The 22,273-nt window shown below is 46.3% G+C and overlaps 1 protein-coding gene and 1 long non-coding RNA gene across 5 annotated transcripts in view; one reads left to right on the top strand and one right to left on the bottom strand.

Moving 5' to 3' along the window:
• LOC135983641 (uncharacterized) overlaps positions 1-22,273 on the top strand; it is a 111,127-nt gene that overhangs the window by 8,372 nt on the left and 80,482 nt on the right. The window lies entirely within an intron of this gene.
• NOCT (nocturnin) overlaps positions 1-22,273 on the bottom strand; it is a 55,285-nt gene that overhangs the window by 29,231 nt on the left and 3,781 nt on the right. For 2 of the 4 annotated variants that reach the window (XM_065596398.1, XM_065596395.1), the window contains exon 2: positions 5,165-5,310. The exons of 1 other annotated variant lie outside the window; for it this stretch is intronic. The gene's annotated coding sequence lies outside the window, so the exon portion shown is untranslated. Of the gene's footprint in view, positions 1-5,164; positions 5,311-17,141; positions 17,346-22,273 lie in introns of those variants that run through there. One more of the 4 variants, XM_065596397.1, reaches the window with a different exon arrangement.

Below are 22,273 nucleotides of genomic sequence, written 5' to 3'. Positions count from 1 at the left end.
TAAAGAGCCAGGGATGTGAAAATTGCCCATTTCCATTTGTGTCTGCTAGAAGATTGCGCCATCCTAATGGAAGTGAATTTGGCCATAGCTATACATACATTTGAAGCCTGGAGGTCTATACCACAACTCATCTAGGAATGAAACCACACACCCTCAAAAAGCTCCAGCTGATACAAAACAGAGCAGCCGATCTACTAAGCAATACAGATTGCTGTGAACACATCATCCTTGTGCTCTCCTCTCTACGCTGGCTTCCCATTTTAAAAAAGGGGGTAAGTTTGAATTTATATTCAACAGTCAAATTATAAACCAGGGTGCCAAAAGTTAGGCACCTAGCTATAGATTTAGGAGCCTAATTATACGTGGCCTGATCTATCAAAGATGCTGTGTACCTGCTGTTCCCCAGTGGCTTCATTTGGATTTATGGATGCTCAGTGCTTGTAAATATAAGTGCTTTGATTTTCAGATGTCTCACAGGAACGCTGTGACAATTAATATTTGTAAGGAGTTTTGGGAGCCTCAGGCAAAAGACACTGCTATATAAATGTAAAGTCTGTATACAGTACCGTGTAAATCAAGATCCAACTGTATAAGCATTGAAATTGCATCATTCCTTTAAAAAACAATCCTGTGCCTATTTGGGAGCAAAACTGGCCTTTTTAATCAACAGGTTGCATACTCCAACCCATTATTTAAAATAATAATTCACAAACATTAATCCTTTGTAATTCCTTTGAGGTAGATAATTATTATCCTATTAACCTCTCTTCAGTTTCTATATCCATAAAATGACTTGTCTAAGGTCACACAGCACGTCATCACTACCAGAGCCAGCCTTAGAACTCAGAATTTTCTACTTCCTAACTTCATGCTCAGTCCACTAGACCATGCTGCTTCTCTCTAACTTGCGCTATTTCTCATGTATCTCTTGGTCATCTCTCCTCCACGTCATCACTAGCCCTGCATCTGGCTACTTCTCAGACTGCCAGTCTCTTCCTCTTCCCCTCTCCTGTTTCTCCCACTCCATGAAATCCTTGCCCCACTGGCCTCCAGGCTGTCTGCATCTGATTCTTCATCCCATTGCTTCCAATCTGCTGCCCCTGCATCCATCTAACTTTTACGGAGCCCCCACAGCTGCCACTCCATCTAACAATCCTGTTCTACCTACTATCTACCACTCCAACCCAGTCTAGTGTCTCGATGTGAGATTTAATTTTTCATCGAATAATTAATGATTCAGTGTTAAACATTTTATTATTATGCAGTTTATTCACTACAGGATGGCAGCTGGAAATGGGCCAAACTATCTCAATATGAGTTTTCTAAGCGTCCTACTTCTTTCTTTGTATTAAATGTGTTATTCTATGCAGTTAGGGTTGTTAAGCTGTACGTGAACAAATCAGTAGGACAGCATCTATCGGTATTCAAAGAAACAAAAGCTTTTTGGCATGTACCAAATTATCTTCCACACCTACCACTTCCTCTGATAAAGACAGGAGGAACTGTGATTTAGTTCCAAAAGATGAGTCAGCATTTGGTTGGCACACAGAGGGATGCTTTTAAAGCAATAATATTCTTTAGCAAAAATGGATTCCTACATACCAGTACAAAAGACTTCTTTAACTTTGGAAATACTTGACTTAGTTTGCCCAAGAAAACTCATTCTTCTCCTTACACCCGGCCAGCACAGGTGCAACTGAACAATATTCAGACTAGCCAGGAACAATGAATATTTGCCCTGAGTAAGGTTGATTTTTCAGGCTGGTTATATGGATAAACTATGGTTTTTTGCATTAAACAGTCATTCTAAGTTGAATAGAATGTTAGGACATGATTTGATCAGTCTGGTTAACGTATAGGGGCCCTATCTCTCTTGCAATGCCATGTAAATATCACGTCTGTGAAACTGTTACTCACTTATAAAAAATCTCTATACCCATTTTTTCCCAGCATACAGCAGAATTAATTATCTCCCCACACTGTATATCCTTGGGATTAAATACTGGCTGGGGTTAATGATCTTTACTGCTCCTTGAACAATTAGTTCCTACTAGCCAGTCATTAGTTCCTCAGGAATTACCTTGAATCTCATTAATTATTGCTGTGGTAGCAAGTCTATTACCACTTGTGTGCCAGTTGTGGGAGAACATAACTTTTTTTTTTTATAAACTATTTATGTTGTTTCTATGACCTTTACAGTGGAGGCAGTAATCACTGAAATAATGTAAATTGTGGATTAAAAGAAAAAGCTTACTGCCCTTTGTCTCCATTCTGGACAGAGAACTGTGCATTTCCTGACCTCTGGCAACCAGAATTCTTAGCAGCTCTGTAAGTAATTCCAGTTGTGACTCCTGGAGGTTGCCAGATACATGCACTAGAGCAGGTTTGTAGGTAGCTGCCCCTTTGGGATGAAACCACATGCTCTGGATGTCCCTGAGCCTCTGATTGTCAGAAACTGAGACTGGACAACAGGGAATGTATCACTCAGTAATTGCCCTGTACTGTTCATTCCCTCTGTGACGGGAGATGCTTGCCCTGCACTGGTACTGTAAGGGTTAGTGTCACCCTTTGGGCCGAGGAGGCCACGCCCCCTTGGCCCTGCTGGGCACTTTCCAGCTGGAGACCAGGCATAAAAGGGAGCATCTCACCCCATTCAGGGCTGACTGCTGAGGAGGCAGGATGCATGCTGTGGGCTCCAGCCTGGGAACTGCTGAGGCTTCTGGTGGCAGAAGCTGAAGATGCTGAGACCCAGGAAAATGCCCAAGCTCCTGCAAACGCCCAAGGAGTGATGGAGCTGCTGACAGCCACAGAGGCTGAGGAGCCCAAAGACCTCAGAGACACCAGGACCACTGCACTGAGACAGGGTAGGAAGTAGCTGAGGGGGAATTAGTCAATATGCTGGGTGGTGTCAGCGTGTTTCGGACGGATGCCTTGCTGACCCAGTGGTGAACATACTTGCCACTGCCAGGGCCCTGAGCTGGGACCCAGTGGAGCTGGGAGGATCCGGGTCCCCCTACCTGGCTGCCACCCACTCATAAGTGATGGCCCACCTCCTTGACTGGATCCAGAGCCCTGAGGGAGAGGGAAGTTGTATTGACTCTGGCCATTGGGTCATGCAGCCTTGAGGGAGAGGGCAGCCATATTTGATGCTGGCCATTTGGCCACACAGCCCTAAGAGAGGGCAGTCATTTTGACTTTTGCCCCTAGGCCATGCTATCCCAAGACAAAGGGTGATCGTACAGACTCAGCTGTGGGGAAATAATAACTCTCACCCTGCCCCACGAGGGGATGGGGCGCGCTTGCCCCATGACACCCTCTGAAGCATCCGGCACTGGCCACTGTTGAAAGAGAGGATACTGGGCTAGATGGACCGCTGATCTGACCCAGTATGGCTGTTCTTATGTTTTTAGTTGGCTCGCCTGATGGCAGAGAGTGGAGCAGAGGATAGTTGTCTAACATCTAAAGTACAGATAGTAATAGGCTGAATATCTACAGATCAGGATGAGTACAAATTTCAAAAGCACCTAAGTCCTATTTCAAAAGTGACTTAGTCACTCTTTAGGATGGGTGGAGCCCTTTGGAAAGAGGAAGTTAGGAAGTGCCTGGCCTGAATTTCTTTCTCTCCCCTCCAAGGTGAAGAGAGAGGCCTCTGATGGAAGGAGCCCAGTTGACCAAATAGCTTTTGGGTAGGAGAGGAGAGAGGGAACAGAGCAGGCCCTAAGCAGATGTGCTCTTCTCACATTGAGAAAACATCCTAAACACGGGCTGAGATTCTTTGCTGCCAGAATCGCACCTTGGTGTAGAGAGGGCAAAGGTAGCTTTAACCCTTCTTTGGATCCATCTGAATCCGGGCTGCTCTACTTCATGGTAGCACCCTTAGGGCCAGCATCCCCATAGTGGTGTATGTTACAAGGACTTCCCTTTCACCTTACCCCTGCCATGAGCCTTTGGAGGACAGCTAGCAGAAATGGCATATAGGGACCGCATTGCAGGAGGGAGAATTCCTACCTTTTTTTTTTTTTAAAGCTACACTTTAACCTATCAATTATGGTGTCCTGTGCCCCAAAGCCCAAATGTTGCACATCTTGCCACATGTTTTGGTTTGTTTGGATCACACATCAGCAGGCTTGAAGGCTGAAAGGTATGATAAATATATAGTAGTTAGGAGTTGTTTGGCTCACAACTCTATTAACAATTCCTGGAGTCATCCAGTCTCTTGCCACTTTAAATTCCAATTAACTAGAAAAAGCAATTTTCCAGTGCTAGGGTACAATACTTACTTTCACCTATTTACAACAGTTATAAATCAGAGTCCTAAATAGTTCTTGTCTGAATAAATAACACTCATAATATGCAAAGTAGCTTCTAAAGTATATTTTTAGATCAGACTAATTCACTAGTGCATACACTCTCAATGAATAGTGACACAATGGATGTTGGCCAAGGGTTTTGAGCTATAGAAGTTTGAAAACATTGTGCCCTGACATTACTCAGCCACAATACTATTACAGTGCATGGTATGAAATCATGATGATGGATGCTCCAAGGTGATGAAAAGTTGTAAGAAAATCTATGTGGTTTTTAAATCTTTCGGCATCTTTGTAAAAATATTGGCAAGCCACATAAACACACTGTGACGGGTTGGATCACAGAAACCCCCCTGGGATTTGCCAACCGATGTGCCAAGATTACCTCTGCTCCTGTTTTCCCTGCCAGCTCAGGACTCCAGCACCCTGTCTGGCTGAGCTAGACACACCAGTCTGCTCCAACACAGAACCAGGGTCTGAATTACTTGCCCCAGAGTTGCAGGTTTACCTGAAAACAGCTCACAGACGTGTACTTGTTTTTAGCACTCAGATGCCCAACTCCTAATGGGGGCTAAATCCAAATAAATCTGTTTTACCCTGTATAAAGCTTATGCAGGGTAAACTGATAAATTGTTCGCCCTCTATAACACTGATAGAGAGAGATGCACAGTTGTTTGCTCCCCCAGGTATTAATACATACTCTGAGTTAATTAATAAATAAAAAGTGATTTTATTAAATACAGAAAGTAGGATATAAGTGGTTCCAAGTAGTAACAGACAGAACAAAGTAAGTCACCAAGCAAAATAAAATAAAATGCGCAAATCTGTCTAATCAAACTGAATACAGATAATCTCACCCTCAGAGATGCTTTAGTAAGCTTTTTCCTCAGATTGGACACCTTCCAGGCCTGGGCACAATTCTTTCCCCTGGTACAGCTCTTGTTCCAGCTCAGGTGGGAGCTAGGGGATTCTTCATGATGGCTCCTCTCTCTCCCTCTTTGTTCTGTGGGGAAATAGAGCAGGGGGGCCTTCTTTTTAATAGTCAGAGCTGTGAATCTAAAGGCCCCAAAATAAACCCTCCAATAGAGATCTGTTATGCTAACTACCCTTACACAAAGTAGTACGGGCCAGGGCCTGAACTAGACTGGACTGCACAATTCCCTGCCAAACTCGGTCAAGGGTCATGACCAGAGGAGGGGGGGGGCAAGGAGGCAAAGAATAAAAAAAGCCCCAGCAGCAGCACTAATGAAATATGTTCATGACTGATGAAATATAATAACCACTTGTGTGAAGCAATAGGTAACTTTAGCTAAATGCAATTTCTTGACTCATGCAGCTTCTCCTTTGCATGATCTGTAACCCACTCCGTGATTCCAGCTATCTGCAAAAATAGCCAATCATAGATCCTCTTTAGGCGTCCCATGGAAACCGCCCCCCCAATCTTTAACCAAAAGACCCCGGAAAATAAAATGTGTCTTAAGAAATGTACCCAAACTGGTGCCAAGTACCACCCCTGGGGAAAACCACCAAGCGCCCCTCTACCCAAATAAACATCCAATTCTCAGAAAAATGAGGAAGGTACCTAAGGAGGATGGGGGGGGGGGGGGAACTGACCCCGACCCTAATTTCTTAACTCGCGGTTTGGGGAGGGACTGACCCCAACCCTCGTTTCTTAACTTGTGGTTTGGGGGGGGGCTGACCCCAACCCCAGTTTCTTAACTCATGACGCATTGTTTGTACTTCGTTTGCGGTTTGACGAAATAAAAGCCCACCTGCGAGTGGCCCTCGGTGTGTCAGTCTTCGGACTGCACCCCAGTGCACTGGTATGTATGTCAATAAACTGGCCTCAGGCTTGAGTCTTTGAACTAAAATCATTGCGTGGGTGTCTTTGACCACGACAGTTCTGTTCCACCCCTTTATATATCTTTTGCATAAGGCGGGAACCCTTTGTCCCTTTGGGTTTCCACCCCCCTCACTGGAAAAGCACCAGGTTAAAGATGGATTCCAGTTCAGGTGACATGATCACATGTAACTGCAAGACTTCATTACCCACTTGCCAGCACACACACATACCGGAAGACTCACAGGTAAAACACAGCCATCTGCAAACAGTGGTCCTGGTTAATGGGAGTCATCAAGATTCCAAACCACCATTAACGGCCCACACATTGCATAATTACAATAGGCCCTCAGAGTTATATTTTATATTTCTAGTTTTAGATACAAGAGTGGTACATTTATACAAATAGGATGATCACACTCAGTAGATTATAAGCTTTGTAATGATACCTTACAAGAGACCTTTTGCATGAAGCATATCCCAGTTACGTTATATTCACTTATTATATTTTTATAAAACCATATAGACTGCACAATGTCACACACACTTCACAACAACTTGGATGATAAATCATGATACTACCCATGGCACATTCTCAGTGAATTGCTGGACAGGGCTTTGTGATCTTTGGTCTTCTGGAACACGGTCTTGAGGGATTTGATTTTCTCCATGCAGTGAGGTACCACCCAGTGAATCCTCTCTTCTGCTAGCTTCTTGGAGATGGCCTCACACAACTGCAGATTTTGGGTACATCTCCCCACAAATTGTGGGCCTTATGTTTTCACACTAAAGATCCACCAGAAAGTTGGTGTCCGCATCTGGCCAGCTGGGAGGATGTGGATGTTAAATGCCAACCTGGTGTATCTAAATACATAGGTGACTTCTGGTGCAGAAGAAGGGAGTAGGTAGAGGGCAAGAAAATAAGGCCCTGAGGTAAGGCATTAGAGGACTATCAGCACCTGAGTTAGCCTGTGTCCATACTGCAAAGTGGATAAGTTACCAGCCTTTTGCCTAGGTCTCCAGCCATGCCAGCTAGTCTAGGTTTAAAGCACCAACTTGGGTCAGAGTCACTGTGTTACTGGCTTTGGATGTTGGCTTCTGTCTTGTAGAATACAGTAGACCACTGATATTTGCAGAGAAATATATATGAATGGAAGCACTCTGGTCCATAGGGTTGAAACAAAATAATGTAGTAGACTTAAAGATTGAAATTCCCTGTCCACCTAACTGGTACTGTGGTAGGTAGGTAGCAGCAAAGTAACCTTCTCTAGACTGCCCTACCAATGTGCCTCAGTCTTAATGTTGAGGTATAAATAGCCTCTCAGGACCAAGTCACTATTCCCATTTAATCTTTCTCTGCTGATAGTCTTCAAAATCATCACTTATTGGCTGTTTCTGTGATGTGTGTCCTTCTCTGGAACTGGACTGAGACCATCAATTTACTTCACATAGTCCCAGGTCTTCTCTACAAGTTCTTCTTGAGCAACATGATTGTGATACTACACTGGGGGGCTGACCATGAAAGAATTGCAGAATGCTGGCTCACTCTGTGGGAGAAGCCTGGCTGGAGCCAGGGGGCTGAGTTGGGCTACTGAGCTGGACAGTCAAAACTCTCCACTGAGCTGAGAGATGCCAGTAACTGTGATCCCAGGATGAGGCTACTGGCCTAAGACAGGTTGCAGTAGGAAGTGGTTCAGGGAGGGCAGCAAGTGGTCAGTAGAGCCAGGTCTTGACTGCGTAGTAAAAGGTCTGTGGTCTGGATCCCAGAGGAAAGGGAGGGCCTGGGTTCCCTCATTGGTCCACTGAGGAAGATGGGGGCAGAAACCTCTGGACACAGAGGGCTGACTTTTGAAGCCCCCTGATACGAGGGGTAAGGACTAGTGAGTCTGGAGTTGGGCCAAAGGCTCAATGTGAGGTTTGTGGGACTATTGTTTAGCCTGGAAGGGGTGGGACTATATGTAACTCAGCCCTCCAGCTAGGTCACAAGAAGCAACAGACCACTGGAGGCCAGATGTGGGAGAGTGGGGGAGAGAGGAGAAGGACAAGCACCACACCCAGCCATTAGGAGGCATATCTGTCCAGAGTGTAACATCCAGGGGCGGCTCTATGTATTTTGCCGCCCCAAGCACGGCAGTCAGGCGGCTTTCAGTGGCGCACCTGCGGGAGGTCCGGCTGGTGACACCGATTTGCCGGCATGCCTGCGGGAGGTCCGCCGGTCCCGCGGCTTCAGCATACCTGCCGCTGAAGCCACGGGACCGACGGACCTCCCGCAGGCATGCCACTGAAGGCTCCCTGACTGTTGCCCCCACAGCGACCGGCAGACCACCCCCCGCGGCTTGCCTCCCCAGGCACACACTTGGTGTGCTGGTGCCTGGAGCCGCTCCTGGTAACATCTGTCATGTGTTATATGTTCTCTCATCCTCTCTGCAGTGGGAGGTATATGTGCATTGGAGTGTCTCTTTTCTTTCATGTTGCTATGTATTTATGTTGGAGAAGGCAAGGTCAAAGGAATGCACCTTGCACTTGGAGAAGAAGGTGATAAGATGGTTCTCATCAGCTGAAAGATGGTAATGACTCTGAATTGTGCCTTGGGCTGGATTTGAACAAGTGACCTGAAGGGGAAAGTCTCATCATTCATTCCTGAACCAGCCAGCATTTCAATTCAAAGGTCCAAAGTCTAGCAAAAGAAGCATCTGATTCTAATCCAAATCAGCAGTTTTAGAATACTTTGACTCAGGCTATATAAGTTACTTATTATGCTATCTTTGATCATCTGAGGACACACATTCTAGACAGTTTGAGGTTAGGTCCACTGTTCATCTTGTACTCAGAAAAAGCCTCCTGGAGTGAATAAACATACTTACAAGGACAAACACAAAGATAAATAAGAGGTACTGCTAATTTACCAAGAGGCTAATCTTCCCAGCCTGAAAAACAGTAACTATGGGTGACAGAAATCCTCTAAAAACACAAAACTGACTCTTCTGGTAAAGTTTTGAAAGCTAGTATTTGATATTAATAAATGGCATTTTTACATTGTGGATTGCAGTGGCTGGCTTTCTTCAGAGGGAAATGAAGCCCCATCAGTTGGGATATTTAAATGTCAGGAAGATAGACTAGAAGACCCAATAGTTCTTGTCCATCTTTAATTTTGATGAGACAAGTCACCCCTTCTTCTCTGTGGCTGGAGGGGATGAAGGCCCACAGGATATCCAGATGTGGTTGTATTGATCTCAGGGGCCAAAAGAGTTAAATGTGTTTTAGAAACTCTTTTGCTGTCCAACATTAAAACAGAGATGTGACAGTGGCAGATCAGGGCCACAGGCATAGGCGTGCGCAGCCCTAGTCCCGCCCCATCCACTCCCTCCTACTTCCCGCCCCCTGACTTCCCCCCCTCAGAATCCCCAATCCCTCCCGCTCCTTGTCCCCCCCTGACTACCCTGTCCTGGGACCCCAGCCCCCCAGGACTCCACCCCCTACCTAAGCCTCCCTGCTCCTTGTCTCCTGACTGCCCCCCTACGACCCTACCCCCACCAGTCCCCTGACTGCCCCGACCCTTATCCACACTCCCGCCCCCAGACAGACCCCTGGGACTCCCACGCCTATTCAACTGCTCCCCACCCCCTGACAGGACTCCCAGAACTCCCAACCCATACAACCCCCCCGCTCCCTGCCTCCCCCAACCCCTCTCCACACCCCTGCCTCCTGACAGCCCCCCCCGAACTCCTAACTCATCCAACCCCCCCCAGCTCCTTGTCCCCTGACCACCCCCTCCAGCAACCCCCCCCCCCACTAACTGTCCCCCCAGGACCCTCCTTGCTCCCTGTCCCCTGACTGCTCTGACCCCTATCCATCCCCTGAGAGACCCCAGGACTCCCATGCCCCATCCAATCCCCCCTGCTCCCTGACTGCCCCCCCAGAAACCCCCCCGCCCCTAACCACCACCACCCTCCGGGATCCCAACCCCTATCCAACCCACCCTGTCCCCTGACTGCCCCCACCCCTTATCCAACTCCCCTGACCCCGGACCCCTTACCATGAGATGAGGCTCCTAGCCTCCCCGCGGAGCCAAACGCTGCCCCGCAGGAGCGCACAGTCCCGGCCCCCAGAGCGCTGCGCACGGCGGCATAGCTCCAGGGGAGGGAGGAAGGCGGGGGAGGGGCCGGCAGCTTGCTGCGCTTGGCTGGGCGCTCCGGCCTGGGAGCGCGGACCCCGCGGCTTGCCGCGCCGGGGAGTGGAGCCATTTGCCTGGGCACACCCTGCACACCCCGTGCACACACCTATGGCCACAGGGCAATTTATGTGTGTATTAGTATAGATCAAAGTAGTGGTTAGATGTATGAGTGTATTGGGTGTTTAAACTTCAAGAAAACTAATGGGATGTTATTTGTATTGTTTTCACTTATCTGTCACTGTGATAATGTAACAGCAAACATTTACATTGTGTATACCCCCTAACTAAATAAGTCAAAGAAATTTTCTGAAATGCAAATGAAGGCCTTAAGCAGAAAAGGCTAATTTCAAAGCAAGTGGCCATTATGTATGATGGTCAGAGGTCAAAAGACTAAGTGCATTCCTCACTCACAGTCATCAAAGGAAAAGCCTGCATGGCTAGAGACACTGTCAGCTTACTTTGTGTGTGAAGACACTAAATATAAATTCAAAGAAAGACACTTTATCTCTGACTGTTTGAATTCTTACAAGAAAGTGTACCACATGCAAGAGATCCCCAGAGACAATCTGGGTACCCTGGAAAGACTTTTGGGAGCCTGGCAGTTTATTACATCACTGCCACCATTGAGAATTGCAAACTGTGATTCATCTGTTATATATTACCTGCTTTAACCACTCAATAATTCCTATTTCCTTTTCTTAGCTAATAAACCTATAGATAGTTTACTATAAAATTGGCTGTCAATGTTATCTTTTATGTAAGCTCTGGAGTACTGGTTGATCTGGGGTAAGTGTCTGGTCTCTTGTGACTGGGAGCCTAGCCTCGTGTGTTTTCTTTTCTTTTTTTGTGTGTGGGGTGTGTGTGTGTGTGTGTGTGTGCTAATAACCTTTTATCACAAAGTTCAGTTTGTGGGGATGGCAAGATAGACTGAAGAATCTAAGGGGACTGTCTATGACTCCGTGGTAAGATTGGTATAGTGATCCAGGAGTTCACAATTAGTGGCTTGGTGAAATCTAATTGTAGAACATACCAACCCCTTGGGGTGTCTGCCCTGTTTTTGGACAGTCTCCCCTGATGTAGGCTCGCAGTTGTAAGCCACTCCTGACAGCATGACAAATGATACTTACGGAAAAACAAAAACACCCTGAACCTACAGAGGCCTTGGTTTACTGGTTTCTTGGTGAACACCCAAAAGCATTCATTGTGAACTTCAAATTTTATTGATCCCCCTCAGGAATAAAATCCTTCAGTCTGATCTGCTCCCTCTGTCTTGTGGTCAGGGAAGATGAGCTGACCTGCATTGGGAAGATGAGATTCCCCCGCCCGCCCCTCAAGTCTTTTTTTAAGAACTCCAAAAAGGAGAAAAGTGGGTGACATCCCCTCATTATTTTGTCTACCAGTTAGGCCTAATATCACCAATTTTGGTTCATTAATTTCCAGCATCTCACTTTTCTTGTTGATCAAGCATGATCTTAACACAGTCCTTGAGTTATATTAGTGGGCCTCTCATTCACTGCTGGTCCAATAGGTCCTCTGGTTGTTCTAAGGATTAGCTCAAGGCCAACACCCCTGTTCACAGTCTTCACCCCCTCACTCCATCACCACAGTCCACCTGCAACCCCTCTTGCAGTGTCAGGAACTGCAGCATTCTCTTTGGTGTGGTCCTCCGACCGTTTCACTATCTATGTCCCCCTTTTCTAGGGGAGCGTAACTCCTAGTCCAGCCACTTCCCCAGAGGCAAAGCAGAGGGCCCAGATTCACTTACTAATTCAAGTCCCAGCCCAGGGACCCTCCAAACTAGTGTCACTTACTGCGTTCCTTTGCCTCTACTATCACTGGATTTCCCCGGGACACTTCCCTGCAGCCATAGCCCGCTCCTAAGGGTACATCTACACTACAGGGGGGAGTCGATTTAAGATACGCAAATTCAGCTACGTGAATAGCGTTGTGAGGACGGCGGCAAAATCGACTTCTGCGGCTTTCTGTCGGCGGCGCTTACTACCACCTCCGCTGGTGGAGTAAGAGCGCCGATTCGGGGATCGATTGTCGCGTCCCAACGGGACGCGATAAATCGATCCCCGAGAGGTCGATTTCTACCCGCCGATTCAGGCGGGTAGTATAGACCTAGCCTCAGACTCAGCAGCCCATCCAGAGCCTTTTCGCTTTTCCCTGGATTCCTACCCAAACTAAGCTGTCCAGGGTGCTACAGGGTTGTAGTCTACTCCAGACACAGGCCTCCCTCCTCAAGCTCTAGGCAACTACTGACCCTGATCGCCCCCTGAGGCTCTTATTATATGGGCCTGCTGAGCCCTGATTGGCTACTCCTCATAGCCCCTCTGACTGGTTGCTTTTCATGCTGCCTACCTAAAGCTCTATTAATCCCTTCTCTGCCAATATGGGGCAGACACCCCATCACAGGCCTTTTTGTTTAGACTCATTTATTCTTTCTGTCTCCTTCATACCTTTTCCCATCAATCTACTATAGGTTATTGTGACATGAACTTTCACATACTTTTACAGTTGAACTCACAATTGGAGTAAATCTGTAGGCCCGATTACCACAACAGGTGGTATAGAAAGGGGACAGCTGCCTCTTTAACATCCTACTGTCTTGTCCTGACCTGCAGGAAGGGGCAGCAGGTTGTGCATAGTTCCCTTTTGCCCAGATACCAGTGGCAACTGAGTGAGAAGTGACCACGGCCTGAGGCTATATTAAAAGGGACACTCTTCCCCAGTAAACACAGCAATGAAACTGAATAGGTAGCAGACAGGCAGGTAGAGAGAGAAAGGGGGAAGAGGATTGGGCCTGAGCATGTTTGGTTTTATAAATCTTGGGCCCATAATTCTCCTGTGTACTTTGCAGCAAGCTGGACCTAATTCTGTAGCACTCTGCTGAGGCAGATGGTAAATTCTGCAGCAGCTTCATTTACATTTTAAAAATTGGGTTTTTAATCAAATTAATTATGAAAATTCTGATTACAGTAGTGCCTGTTTATTTATATATTACATTTATGCTCTCCCTACAATTTCATTCTTCAGTGTGCTGCAGATATTTGTGCTGATGATGCAGAACTGCATTGAAGAGGAGGCTGGAGGGTGGAATTGGAGTTTTTGGCAGCTGGGTAGGAACAGCTGGGGCTTTTGGCACATGGGAGAGTTCAAAGTTGAGATAAAAATGTTGATTCTGATTCTTGGGCATGGCCAAGCTGTACTGAGTACAGGATCCAAAGGGGGAAAAAGGTGACTTTATATCATCTTAGCCCTTATTTTGGGGTTGGCTAAGTATCAGTTCAGCCCCACAGCATAAGTTTGAGCAGTCTTAGGGCTGTTCTAACTTATGCCTGTCTGCTTATGGCCCTCAGGGTCGATCTCAGCTAGGGTGACCAGACGTCCCGATTTTATCGGGACTGTCCCGATATTTGCTTCTTTGTCCCGCGTCCCGACCAATGTTTGGTCGGGACACTGGACAAAGAAGAAATTTTCCCTTCCGCTCCGGCGCTCAGGCCCCCCCGCCCCGGCTCCGCCCTCTCCTTCCCCCATTGGCTCCCTCCCCAAATCCCCGCCCTGGCCCCGCCTCTTCCCCAGCATTCCTCCTTCCTCCCAGGCTTGCAGCATGGCGGTGCAAGCCTGGAGGGAGGGGGTGGCGGCGGCGGTGCCTGGATCCTGTAGCTGGTGAGTCAGCTCCAGCACCCGGGCACCGGGCGGGCAAAGGGGGGCGGGCAAGGGAGGGAGACAGGGGGGCTCAGCTGTGAGCCCCCCCGCCGCGCCAGAGGGCTTCTGCCCGGGCTGCTGCACCCGGGGCCGGGAGCGCAGCCTGAAGGCTGCTCCAGCCCTGCAGCCCGCGGGGCAGCGTGGTGGGTCCGGTCGGGGGGCAGCGCGGAGCGGGCAGGGGCCAGGTGGGCGGCGCGGGGGCCTGGGCCGAATCCCTGCTGCTGCCGGGGAGCCCTGCGCCTCTCCGTCCCGCTCGCGGCTGCGGCTCCTTCCCGGCCGGACGCGCCCCCCGGCCTGCCCCACTCACATGCGGCGTGCGTCCAGCTGCTCCTTCCCGGCGGGAGGGAGACTAGGCGCGGGGGACACGCGCCACATGTGCCCGGGGCAGCGGGAGGCGCGTCCCGCCGGGAAGGAGCCACAGCCGCGAGCGGGAGGGAGAGGCGCGGGGCTCCCTGGCAGCAGCGGGGATTCGGCCCCTGCCGCCCCCCCGGCTCCTGCCCGTTCCGCGCTGCCCCCGCCCAGACCCACTGCGCCCCGCATATGCCCGTGGTGGGCCAGGGGGCGGGAGGCTCCGCGGGGACTCCCGCATATGCCCGTGGCGGGCCAGGGGGCGGGAGGCTCCGCGGGGACTCTGGGAGGGCAGCGTGCGGGGCCTGCTAATGCCCCAGGCCCCTTAACACTTTTTTTTTTGCTCTGTCCCCACCCCCCTTTTTGGCTCCGCCCCCGTCCCGATATTTTATAGTGGTAATCTGGTCACCCTAATCTCAGCAGTCAGGAATATCTGGGAAACAAAGACAATTCAGCCTTTGCCCCCTTTTCCCTAGCTCCACCTTCTACAGGGGAGCTAAGATTTGTAAAGGATGGATAGCAGAGAACCACTACGCCACTCCCTCTCCCCTGGGGGTCATCCGCTTTGCAGCAGCAGAGAGATGCATAGGAGCCCTCGCAGACATGAGAACAAGGCCCTTGAGCTGGATATTACTTCTATAATAATCAGCAGTGAAAGAGTTAATGATATTTTCAGCTTTCAAAACCCACTGAGATGAATAGGCAGTTCAGACAACTTAACAATAGCTCAGGGGTTCTCAGGCTGGGGGTTGGGACCCCTCAGGGGGTCACGAGGTTATTACATGGAGGGTCACGAGCTGTCAGCCTCCACCCCAAACCCTGCTTTGCCTCCAGCATTTATAATGGTGTTAAATATATAAAGAAGCTTTTTTAATTTATAAGGGTGTTGCACTCAGAGGCTTGCTATGTGAAAGGAGTCACCAGTGCAAAGGTTTGAGAACCACTGCAATAGCTCCAAGAGGGGTGAAGATTCAGGAAGATGGCATTGCTCTGGTTTACATTTTCAAAGTTACCCTCTCAACCATGAAGGCTAGAAACATTTGTTTGTGGGTCTTTTTTTGTTTGTTTTGAAATGAAAGCTGAGAATCAGGAAAATAGTTCTGCAATAACAGGTGCATGCCATGGTAAAGCCCATGGCTGCAGAATGTGTGAAGCCCTGCTTATTAGGAGGAGCAGTGCAAAGACCCTTATAACATTTCTTAAGAGATTTTTTTTTAATTTCTTTTTTCTGCATGTCATTTATCGGGGTCTCTATTAGAAAGCTGAACTATTGAAACCTCAGGTTGACAGGGTCTCTTTTCTTAATGCTGAGCCCCCATCACCTTTAGGAAAAGGTCTAAAGGGCGGTTGCTGCTAGGGGAATCCCTGAGAGCCCAGCTGGGAGGAAGTGAGGAGAAGGCCACCTGGCAGTGGCCATCAGTGACACTCCTGGATCCATACTGATTTCTGGAAATCTACTGAATCCTGTGCTCAGTCCATGGGAGGGAATTGAGTCTCTCCCTGCTCATTGAGCCATCTGCTGAGAACTACGGATTAGGAACTGTGTGGGCTCAATTGTGGGTTTTTCTGCATAAGGGAGGGATCTAGGGCTGTGTGATTTCTCTAGCACTCAAAATCTTTGAAGTAGAACACCTCTCTTGCCTCCACCCACACAACCCTGCCAAGCAAAGAAGAGAATCATGGACCTTGCTCAGTGATCTGTCTGGGTATTAGAAGTGTCCCCAAGTGTTCACAATTCTGAAGTCTATGGAACTGTGCTCCCTCACTGCTGTTGTAGTGAAAGATGAGGAGAGAAATTCTAATTATTACAGGGAAGTTCTATGGCTTGTGTTATGTAGGAAGTCAGAATATATGGTCCCTTCTGGGCTGCTCTTAAAATATTTGAGTTAATCAATTTGCTTTTGCTTTGCAGATAATGGGCGTATTGCTGCACACTCAACAAATTCTTCATGCATGAGCACTGCATCCACCCCTAGGGGCTCAATCCTGCTCCCACTATTGATGTCAGGAGGAGCAGACCTGGGTCGTATAGGCCAAATTTGCATAAGAACTCAGGTCCTAATTAAGCACCAGAGTAAGTTGCTAGGTTTTCACAAGAGCTCAGCATGTGGGGGTCAGGGCCGGCTCCAGACACCAGCTTGCCAAGCAGGTGCTTGGGGCGGCCACTCCAGAGAGAGGCAGCACGTCCAGATATTCGGCGGACGGTCCCTCACTCCCACTCGGAGCGAAGGACCTCCCGCCGAATTGCTGCCGCAGATTGCGATCACGGCTTTTTTTATTTTTATTATTATTTTTTTTTTTTGCACCGCTTGGGGCAGCAAAAACCCTGGAGCCGGCCCTGGTGGGGGTGCTGAGCCTTTTTGAAAATCTGCCCCCAATTATGGGTGTTTAGCTCTTAAAAATCTGGTTCTGAGTTCTTTTGAAGAATCTGGCCCGGTGTGTACAGCCAATGATTTAACTATTCTGCTCAGTCCCACACTTTCAAATATTTATAACTTGATTACTTGAGAGAGAACTTGTTTGAACTTGCCAAAGCTGGCGCTGCTCATTAAGAACAGTTTACATGTTAGAGCAGCAGTTTGCAAACTTTTTGTGCTGAGCCCTTCCCTTTGACTTACAATTTTTGGTTGCACCCCCTCAACCCAGACAAAAACAAACACACAAAAGTATGCTTGATAGACTTCTCATCAACCTAACAGAGACCTTAACACAGCTAATTAAATTACATACACCTGGAAGCTTCAAATACACAGATACTTACTAAGGGCACAGCCAAGCCTTCCTCAGCAGCAGACTGCGTCTACTGTGCAGCTGGGCTGCACTGCTAACAGGGCCAAATAACTGCCCCTTCCCCTTCAGGTTTTCGGGGTGGGGTGAGGCACCTGTGGTGGTCTCTGGGGGCGGAGCCAGTGTTGGGAACAGAGGCTACTGGGAGCAGAAATCAGCACAGCCACAGCAGATGTTGACACTGACTCAAAACCTGGGTGGCCCACTTAGGTGAGTCAGGGGGTGGAGGTGGCGCTCCCTTCCTGCTCCTTGTGGTGGCTGGCCTTGGCCCTGCTGTGTGGGCCTGGCATGAGCCACCTGGTGCCGCTGCTTGCTCCCCCCCAAATGTTCCTCCATGCCCCTCTGGGGGGCACACCCACTGTTTGAAAACCTGTATTAGGGTTCAAAGCAACTGTCTTTAGGGATATTGAAGAGTGGAAAAGGAAGTTACTGTCACTATTTTTTATGATAACAATATTTCATACTCATAACTCCAGAATAGCCTATATGACTTTGGTTAAACTTACAAAAACAAACACGCACACATGCCTTTGGACAGACAACTTTTGCCCCAAGGTGAAAGCTTCACAATGTTATGAGCATGTGGAAAAAACAGGGTCAAAATGGAAACATTTTGCAACTTTAACTATAGCAGCTGCAACCTCTGTAAAGTAAATAGCAGACAAATAAGGTCCTGGTCTTGCAGGGAGAGCTGTTCAGGGAAACCCTGGCACCCAGACACACCATTATTGAGTTCAATGGGGCTTACTGCAGGATCAGGGCTTAATGAACAAGTCCATTTTATGTACTTATCCTTGCTTTTAAAATTATTTACAGGTTAATAAAATTCAGTAACTTGCAGTTGGGCTCCTCATAATTAGTGGGAATAAGTGAGGTTCTGCGGTACTGTTGCATGATGTTATTAATCCTATTATTTTGCTAGTATATTATAATCTAAATTCTTCTATTTCCAAACCTCCATCTTTGTCTTTTACATGTGCAATTCATTTTACTTCTCTGCAAATAATTCAGTTTTCATTCACTAGATGTCACTCTACATACAAAAGAATTTCAGAAGCCAGTGGATCGGGTGATTGAATTAAAAAGGAAGGCTATTTGGAGAGGGTGCGTAAATGGCTGAAAAAACACATTTTCAATTACTTCCAAATAAGAACCTTTTCCCCGTTACAGTTTGCAAGAGAGACATTCATTAGTGCTTTGGTAAAATGAAACCGTTCAAAGCCCATTAAAAGAAAGAAGAGTAAAGACCATGGCAATCTTTCCTTTGTCCATCCCCTGTGGCAGTGGGGATTTAGACAGGTGTGCAGCTGGATTGCAAAACATATTTTCCTGGTTATCTTCTTCTCCTTTCTGCAGAATACAGGTGGTGGGCTTGATTATATTTTAATTGTATTTCTCTTGAGGCACGGAGCAATAAATAAATAATAAAAGCTCCCTTTGACTTCAATGAAAGAATACTGACATAATTTCCCTCTATTTTCTTGATTTTTTAAATCGGTTTCCTCCCCTCCCCCATTATAAGCAATTTTTTATAAACCATTTAATTAAGATGACAGTGTGAGTGAAATACAAGTATGACCACAGAGGACAGACAGTTCTGAATGGCTGTACTAGCTTTTCATTTTATGTTGTCTAAAGGGAAAGAATAAACAACATTTATTTTATGGCTTCCTTCCACTTTTTTTTTAAAATCAGTCTTAAAGAAACACCAAATAGTTAGCTGTGCATAAATAAATAGCACTTTAGACAGAATTGATAACAAGGCAAGTCTGTCTTTTGTTACTGTTGTTTACCTTCTCATGTGGGTTTTAGCACCACAGATGTCCCCTAAATTACAGAATTTACATCCTTGCAAGTTAAAATTTCTAAGCCAGTAGAGAACAGTGAAGAGCTCTGCTGGGAATATTGCTTCATTTCACTTTGGCAAGGACTGGGGCACATAAACCTACTATCCGTGTTTTTATTTTAGCTTGTTTTTTTTTTTTAATTTAAAAAGACAAAATGAAAACACTATGTGCATTATAGTGATGTCTCACGTAAGAGTGTGGTAAAAAGGCAGATCTTGCCCAAAAAGTGAGGTGACACATTGAAACTTGCCAGGAAGCTGAAGACTGCACCTAACTGGTATGACAGGAAACAGACTGCAGCTGCTTGCATCTTCATCATGGCTACTCAAATCATGATGGGATGTTGCATGATGAAGCATTGCCTGTACTTGCTGTTGGCTGCACTTCCCTACTGAAGATAATGGTGCACCTGCCTTGTAGAACCCTTTAGACTCATTTGGCCCACAGCCTGTATGCTGGCATCCCTGGTCTATGTTGTCTATTTTGCTGAGTTCAGGTCAGATTGTACAATATCTATTTTGTTTGGCCCACTATTTTCTAGCAGTTTTGCAAGTTACTATTACACACTGCTGAAACCAAATCAACCCCACCCCTCAAATTTGGGGATTTGTTTGAAATTGGAATCTGGATCCACATTTTACAAATGGTCCTTTATCTTTATAACACACTGGACTGGGTCTCAAGAGACCTGTTATATTCCCAGCTCTGCTACTGGTGTGCCACCGACCTCGGACATGTTACTTCACCTCTCAGTCCCTAAGTTTCCGCTTCTGTAAAATAGAGATAGTGATATTGACTTCCTTTGTGGTGTTTTAAGATCTCCTGATGAAAAGCACTATTTAAGAGCTAGGTATTATTATTTATTATAATGGGTTGAAAGAAAACCCCAGACTCAACCCAAACACACTTGACACTTAAGGTGTATGACCTCTGGATCTGAGTTTAATTGCTAGAGTCCATATCTACTCTCATATTAGCTATTTAGCAAGAAATATATTTTAATACCAAGACTTAATTACTAGTGATAAGGCAAAACTGGTAAACAAATTCTCATCAGTATAAGACCCTACAGAGCGTGGAGAATTCTGATTAACACTGGGTCCTATGCACGATATGTTCACGCGCTACTGTTTCTTGAATATTTCATTGCAATTACTACTTCTCAACAGATAGATTTGTAATGACACTTTACCAAATAAGCAATTTTGCACTTCTTTAGTGTAGATAAGAGTAGAGGAGTTCAGGGTAGGAGAGATGTGGTAAATAAACAGATACTTGGATAGTGTCTGTCTGGCAGCCATCTTTTGTGTTATATTGATGGCCATGATAAACAGTGGCCCAAAACTATTGGTAGACATCCAATAGGAGAAAAGTGACAATGGGGTAATATTAGCAATTCATGTTTAGCCTTTTAAAAAAATATTATGGGCCAAACTCCTCCCTGATATAACTCCACTGATTTCCTCTCCATGGGGTATTAATTCTGAACAATAATAAGTATTGAAAGTCGACATTGCAGTATTGCCAACCTCAAACTTTCAGAAAGCAAGAATCAGGGCTCAAAAAATCAGGAGATTGCCTCAAACTCAAGAGTTTAAATAAATAAGGGTTCTTTTTACCTGGTTTCTGATTTTTGAGCCTTCGGGGTGTGCTCAGGTCATGTGTCAAGCTTTTCCTTGCAACCATGAGCACTAGAAACTTACATTTCTTTTTGTTTTATTTTAAATGAAAGCTGTAATCAGTTAAAATCATTGGGCCAGATGATCTAGTTCCCTTTCATGTTTTCAGTTCAATCATGTCACATAATCACTTGTCTCCAGGAGCTGGAGCTCCAAGTAAAACGCCAAGGTTTGCACTAGAAAAATTGTATTGGCATAACTTTGTTGTTTAGGGGTGTAATTTTTTACCAATATAGCTATCTGGGTATAAGCCCTAGTGGGGATGCAGTTATACTGGTATAAAGATACTTTATACCTGTCTAGCTTATTTGGCTTCGGCGGGTCGATGCTATAGACATCTGTCAATTTAGCTATGTTGGTCAGGAGTGTAAAGAGTTGTGATCCCTGACTGACATAGTTGTGCCGGCTGATGCCCCAGGGGAGGCACAGTTATACTGCTAAAAACTATGTTTTCCTGGCATAGCTTGTTTTGCTTGTGGAGGGTAGTTTTACTAGATCTGTACAAAATGGAGCTTTGCCAATATAGCTGCCTCTACACTAGGAGCATTTTGCTGGTATAGCATACGGTATAGTCTATTCTAGCACCGAGCTCCTAGTGTAGTCCTAGCATTCCTAAAACACTGATATAGTTTATTCTGGAAGTACTCTTATACCACTATAACTGCATCCACGCTGCATATGTATACTGGTATAGTTGATGATGCAGCAGAACTTTCTAGTGTAGCCAAGTCCCAAATCACACAGGAAGTTGGCAATATGGCAAATCATTGTTAAGAATTTTGCTGAAGATGATTTTAGCAGAAACATCCTCCTAGGTTGTGGATGGAGCTTGAATAGAATACCACCATTTCCTCCTCTTCATCCAAGCATACTCCCTGGATAGCAACAATGCTCATTTCTGAGTGGTGAGCTACCAGTCTGGAAACAGCAATGAAGAGGAATAGCCCGCTTCTAGATGGGTGCTCCCCCTATGCAGAAACTCCTGTTTACAAGGTCAGCCCAAAATTTCCTTATCTGAGTTGGCCAACAGTACTGTTAATCAAAGCACGGTGAATACAGTAAGCTTGCAAGTGATATATTCCCTTTCCCGCTCCCAGAATCATTGAGCCATAACACCTCTGAACTCATATAATCTCTTTGGTTTACTTTTAATATGGTCCCGAACCCTGGCTGTGCACTAGAATGATGTGTTTTATGTGAAGGGGCAGCTGCATGGAAACTGGCTAGAAGTAAACCTGACCAGCACCTACTGTGTGTTTATGCAGTATTTTCACTAACAGATTTCTCATGTACAGTAGAAAGAAAAATTGGGGAACGTGTGAAACACAGCAGCATAAGATCTTCTTGCCACTTTCCTTTGGTCTATTAAACTGAAAAAGAATTGGAAAGAACAGCTCCATGTGGGATGAACATCCGCTAATATTTTCATCATCGAGAAAGGCCTTGCATATAAATGGTGTATAACAAGGTAACTAGTAGAGCTGGCTGGAAAATGGTAGTTACTTTCTATGAAACATTTCAAAGAACACTGCACAATATTCATTTTGTTTGGAATTTTTCATCAAAAGGAAAAAATTCCT

The sequence above is a fragment of the Chrysemys picta genome, chromosome 5 (genome assembly GCF_011386835.1).
Source record: "Chrysemys picta bellii isolate R12L10 chromosome 5, ASM1138683v2, whole genome shotgun sequence".
In the NCBI taxonomy this organism is placed as follows: domain Eukaryota; kingdom Metazoa; phylum Chordata; order Testudines; family Emydidae; genus Chrysemys; species Chrysemys picta.
The sequence above is the reverse complement of the archived record's forward strand: the minus strand, read 5'-3'. Positions and strand labels throughout refer to the sequence as shown.